Source organism: Eretmochelys imbricata, chromosome 14 (assembly GCF_965152235.1).
Source record: "Eretmochelys imbricata isolate rEreImb1 chromosome 14, rEreImb1.hap1, whole genome shotgun sequence".
Lineage (NCBI taxonomy): Eukaryota > Metazoa > Chordata > Testudines > Cheloniidae > Eretmochelys > Eretmochelys imbricata.
Window position 1 is genome coordinate 35,527,609 of NC_135585.1, and position 6,000 is coordinate 35,533,608.

Genomic DNA, 6,000 nt, shown 5'->3' on the forward strand with positions numbered 1-6,000 from the left:
CCACGTTCCTGCCCCTCCCCCTCCCAGTGCTTCCCTTGCCGCTGAACAGCTGTTTGCCGGTGCGAGGGAGGGGGAGGAATGGAGCCACAGCGCACTCGCTGCTTGGGGGAGGAGGCGGAGAGGAGGCGGGGGTGGGACCTTGGGGAAGGGAGTGGTATCAGGGCATACCCCCTCCAGCCCCCTGCCATGAGCTATTCAGGGCAGGGGGCTGGAAGCACCCCCACACTCCAGCCCACACCCCCAGCCCTCTGCCCTGACTCCTGCACCCCGCCTCACACATTCCCAGCCCTGACTCCTGCACCCCCTACACATACCCCACCCCCCCCAAACCCCATGCCCTGACTTCTGCCCCAGGTAAGTGCTCCACACCCCAACCTCCTGCCCCAACCCTGAGCCCCCTCCCTCACCCTAGCTTCTGGCCAGATCCTGCACCCCAACCCCTAGCCTGCTCCTGCACCCTAACTCCCTCCCGGACCCTGCACCCCCAACCCTATGCTCAGTGCACTGCCACCCTCAGCTCAGAACAGAGAGAGACCAAGAGAATGGGCTAGAACCAGGGAGAAGGTAGGTACCCACTCTATGTGGGCAGGAGTGGGGGGGATCCTATTTACCCCCTCCACAGCCCTGCTGCACTTGCAGTTTACCCCCAGCCCCTCCCTTGCTCCAGGGACCAACCCTAGCTCCTGCCCCGCTGTGCTTTTGCACCCAGCCCCTGCCTTGCTACAGTCAGCAGGGACTAATCCTCCCCCCATGCCCCACTGTGCTCATCTTGCTCCTGGCCCCTGCCTCTCTCCAGCTGGGACCAATCCTTCTCCCCCACCAGGCCCCACTCTCAGGGTGGATAAAAATCAATGACTTTAAAAAAAATCTGATGTTTTTTTATGAAAGTTGGATTTTTGAGGGAAAAAACCTATCTACAGATAGTTTTAATTAAGATACATTATATCTCATCATGGAATAGGATTATAAATTCTAATTCTATAGTATGTGACAATATATTCATGTAATGTTTAAGAAAAGTTTTGTAAATGAGTTCTAATAGTTCATAGATAAGGGACCCAATCTTATGGGGTTCCACAGGCTTCTGTATAGTTTATTTAGGTTAATCCTTCTATCTACCCAATGGGACTCAGTGCTCAGTCTAGAAGATACCATCAGAGATGCTTAGTTTTACGGTTCTCAAACTGAAAAGGAGTACTTGTGGCACCTTAGAGACTAACCAATCTATTTGAGCATAAGCTTTTGTGAGCTACAGCTCACTTCATCAGAGCACCTGATGAAGTGAGCTGTAGCTCACGAAAACTTATGCTCAAATAAATTGGTTAGTCTCTAAGGTGCCACAAGTACTCCTTTTCTTTTTGCAAATACAGACTAACACGGCTGTTACTCTGAAACCAGTTCTCAAACTGTGGATTTGTGTCTCCAGAGATAACATGCTTGTTAACAGAAAAAATGTTTTTAAGTAAATGATATATAGAGGTGAGAAAAAACAGACCTCAACTCTATTGTCCCTATGCAAATTTGTGTACACAGAGTCAATCCCTTACCTCTCTTTAAAAGTGAAAAGTTTCAAAAAGTTCAATGAATAGAAGATTGTTGGGGGCGGAATAGATCTGGACAAGGAGAAGTCTGGAGATAAATGGGAGAAGCGAGGGACATATGCTTTTTTGTTGAAATATTATGTTTGCTGTTGAACAACAAAATCCAGAATACTTAATGTTGTCATTTTAGTTAAATAAAACAATTGAAATGTCTGTCTGGTGATGTTCTCTTCCTAATACAGCATTGCAAGAAAATCCTCCAAATATTAATGATTAACCTGTTGAACTGGAGATAGTTCACCTCCCAATGACTTCATAAATATCTGCTTCAATTATCTTTGGTAAATGAAATAACCAAACAATCATTCATTTTCTGATATAGCTGTAAAAGTCTTCTGAAAAGTTTTCAAAATAAATCACTGTTTAAAAATGTATAGTGTGTACCTTCTAAAAATGAAACCTACATCTGAGTTGTGAAGAATATGTATTAAGGTTATAGCAACCAACAAGAATGCACTTTTATGTAGAAAACCATGATTAAATTGAGTCTTCCTGACTAGTGATTTAAATCATGATTTAAATCAAATCCACCCTGCCCGCTGTGCTCTTGCCCCAGCCCCTTCGTTCCCCTGGGTGCCCCACAAATATCTTTGGCACTGGGCCCACAAAAAGTTAAACCGGCCCTGGGCAGAACCCAGTGGGTATCCAGAACAAATCCATTTAAATCCCCCTAGACGGCTGCATTGCAATGCTACACAGAACACTGACTGGCAGAGCTCTCCTATGCAGCAGTCTCACGCTGAGTCTCTGCCTGGGTTTTAGGGGCTCCCAAACCCCTCAGGACTTAACATGCCAAAAGGATCTTGGCTGTTTGGAGGCATCTGCTACTTGTCAGTCTCTGGAGGTCACTTGGGTGACATCTGTGGTCAACTCCAAACTGCCCAGAATCCCAGGCCAGTTTTTAATGGTAACATCCATAGCAAAAGTTCTGCCCAGCTTATCATATAGGGCATGCACTGGAAGCATTGCCAGAGGTCCTGGTCTTGTATGACTGCTGGAGCTCTATTGCTTTGGCTCAGTGCTGTGCTGCTCTGCATCCAGGGAGTGACACTTCCACACATTTGCTCTGCCAGACACTTGTAGACCTTGGCATTCTGGTGACTCCTGTTCAGATGGACTGGGCATGCTCCTCCCCCCAGAAGGCAAGGAAGTCCAAGACCTACATGTGGCGGTTATAATGAGCATGTGACTCTGGGCCTGAGAACTTGCCAGGAGCTGCAATCACAAAGGGATGGTCCTGGCTGCATGTCAGCATTTAAATAGGGAGGTGACACTGGTCCAGATGATCCCAGAGCAGTAGAAGGCACATAGGGAAACAGGCAGGCCAACAGCATGGGCTGGAATGTCAGCAAAACACAAACAATACCCAGCTGTGGGGTCCCTTCCCATGAGATGTGATCAGCAGCATCTCCCAGCCCTTCTACTGCTTAAAGACACCTGGAAGAACAGCAGCTATTTGGAACTGCTCAGTAACATGGGTTGCCATGAATACAGCACCCCAGTGCTCCCATCACTACACTGGCTCCACACTGAATACAGAGTCATATTGAAGGGCACCATTTGATATCCAAACCTCTCCTTGGAACTGGCTGGGGCCACCTAACAAATTGCTTCTTCCTCTGCTAACAGGGACATTCACTGGAGCAATGAACCTGTCCACTAACATGAAGCCTCTCTAAGTGCAGGAGGCAGAACTTTCATGGGAGCTGGACCCAGCTTATAGAACTTCTGCAGGAAGTGAGGATGATGTGCATTGTGTCCACATGGTGAACATGCCCTGATCATCTGCTCTCTGGTGCTCTACTGGATAGGATTTGGCATGTTGCCAGAACCTAGATTTCACTCCCAATCAAAGAACGGTACTTTAAAGGAGGAAAGTGTGGTGTAGTGGTTGGGACTCAAGAGACCTGGGCCAAATTTTTGGCTCAGCCACAGACTTCCTGTGTGAACTTGGGCACAACCCTCAGTCTATTCTGTGCCTCAGATTCCCATATGTAAAATGAGGTAACAATACTGGTCTACCTCACGGACGTTTTGACTTGACAGGTAAGGGAGTGTGGAGAGTGGACAATTATTGGATTATGGAGAAACAGTAGGGAGGGGGCTGGATGTTGCAGATGTTCTCTTCCTTGGTTAGACTGCTGAACATGCTCCCTGACATTACCAGTAGTTTGCAAGTATTCTCTCTCCATATTGGAAGTTTGTGGATGCTCCCTACTGGTGCTGGTCAGTTGTGCACACGCATTGCCTAGACTAGGAATTTGAAGACTCTCCCTGCCTTAGTGTCTATGATTGGTATATTTCTAGGCTGGCTACTAGTGCTATTTCAGTGTGCTGGCACTCCCTTGCTCTGGCTGGCTTTTTGTGCACCATGCCAGGTCGGGCGGGCCACACAGTTTGCAGGCACTCCCTGATTGGATGCACAATGTTTACTGGTGACTTTGGGAGAAATAAGGGGCCTAAACATTCCCCACCTCTGAAACAGGACAGAAGTGGGGCAGTCCTTAAAAGTAGTAAGGACCACCTCTTTCACCCCTCCCCCCTGCATTACTTTTTTAGAGTACCAGAGTGTTAAGACACACTGGTTCAGAAGCTCTGCTTTAACCCAAGCAATAACAGCTTATGATTAAAAATGCAGGAATCCTGATTCAGTCCCTGGTTGCTGATGACCTCACCCACCCAGGAAGTTTCCCTATCTGCAAACAAAACAAAAGTCATACTCAGCAGTCATTGGAGTTGACCACTGCTTAGCCCAATTCTCATTGATCTCCAGGGTCCAGCTCAATGGAGCCCCAATCCTCATGGGAACATTTGGATTCTACTGTGGTTTAAGATAAATACAATGATTAATTAAATTCTGCCAAACTTTCCCCCTTTCTCCTCCTGCTTTGAAACTGAATGAATTGAGCTGGAGCCTCAGCTGGTGTCAGTCAGCTGCAGTTCCATTGGTGTCAGTGGATGAGAGTCACAACTGGCAAGAAGTGACGTTGCTCCTTTGGAGTTGATGGACTGGATCCACAACTGGGTGAGAATCAACATTGTTCTGATAGCATCAATTAGGCCAGATCCCCAGATGCTCTAAATCAGCTTTGCTCCACGGGAGCCAATAGGTCACATCTGCAACAGTGTAAGTCATCCTTTGCTGAATTGGTGCTATGGACCAGGATGTAGGCAGTCAGGCCTACTGGGAGGAGCAGGAATCCAAGCTGGGGAACAAAGTCAAGGGTCAGCACCTGAGTCAATTGCCAGTTGCCAGGAGTCAAGAATCGAAGGTGAGGGTCAGCGATGGGGTCAGATGCCAAATGCCAGACCTAAGAATCAAGCCAGAGTCAGAGCCAGGACTGGTCACTGAGCATCACAGATGAGGCATAAGAGCAGGAGGAGAGGCAAGGATTGAACACAGTGGGAACAGGAGTCAAGGCAGCCACACACAGGATCCAACAGGAAACAACCTCATTGTTCAGACAAACTTCTCCTGTCTTAAATAGTGTAGCTGGACCAATCAGTGGAGCTGAGTGATCCTCCAATCAGAGTTCCCATGGGTAGTGCCTTGGCTGGAGCAATAGCCCTAGTAGCTTCTCAGCCCACTTGGCTTCAGTAGCCAGGGGGTGGAGGCCAGTTTGTGGCAGCTGTGTAGGGTCTCCAGAGAAGTGTCTTTCCATTTGGTTTTTAAACCATCTCTGCAGCAGAAAATATATTTTTAAAAGATTGTGGCCATTAAAGCCCCAGCTCTGGGGCCAGTCCCCTCCAACAGCTTCGAAGTGGGGCATCACTTGACAGAAGAAGGTCTGAAAACGGACAACATAAAAATGACTGCAATAACTGATATAGTCCCACCAAGCTGCAGGGCTGAATTGCAAAGATTGCTTGGAATGGTTATTCATCTTGAGAAATTTACCTCACGCTTGTCAATGGTAACAACTCCTTTAAGTCAGCTGTTCGGAAGAGATGTAGACTTCCCCTAGATGTCAATGCATAAGGTGGTACATGAACACTAGAAAGAATTGCTTACCAGGGCACTCGTGCTAAACAACTTTAATGTCAAAGAAACTGTTACTGTGTCAGTGGATGCAAATTCTACCAGATTCAGGGCTGCATTGCTGCAAAACTGTTTTCCTGTTGCTTATGCCTCTAATGCTCTGACAGCTACGCAACTGAACTATGCTCAAAGAGAGAAAAAATGTGGACAATAGTATTTGGATGTACTTGATTTCATCCATTTATCGGGGGGGAGGGGTTGCTGAGGAAACAGACAACAAGCCCCTTGAGGCCATTTTCAGCAAAAAAAATCTGTACAGTGCTCCACCAAAGATTCAGGGATGACTGCTAACACTGCAGAAATGTCAAAGGGAGGTTAAATACAGACTAGGGAAAGAGTTAGCAATTACTGATGCTTTAT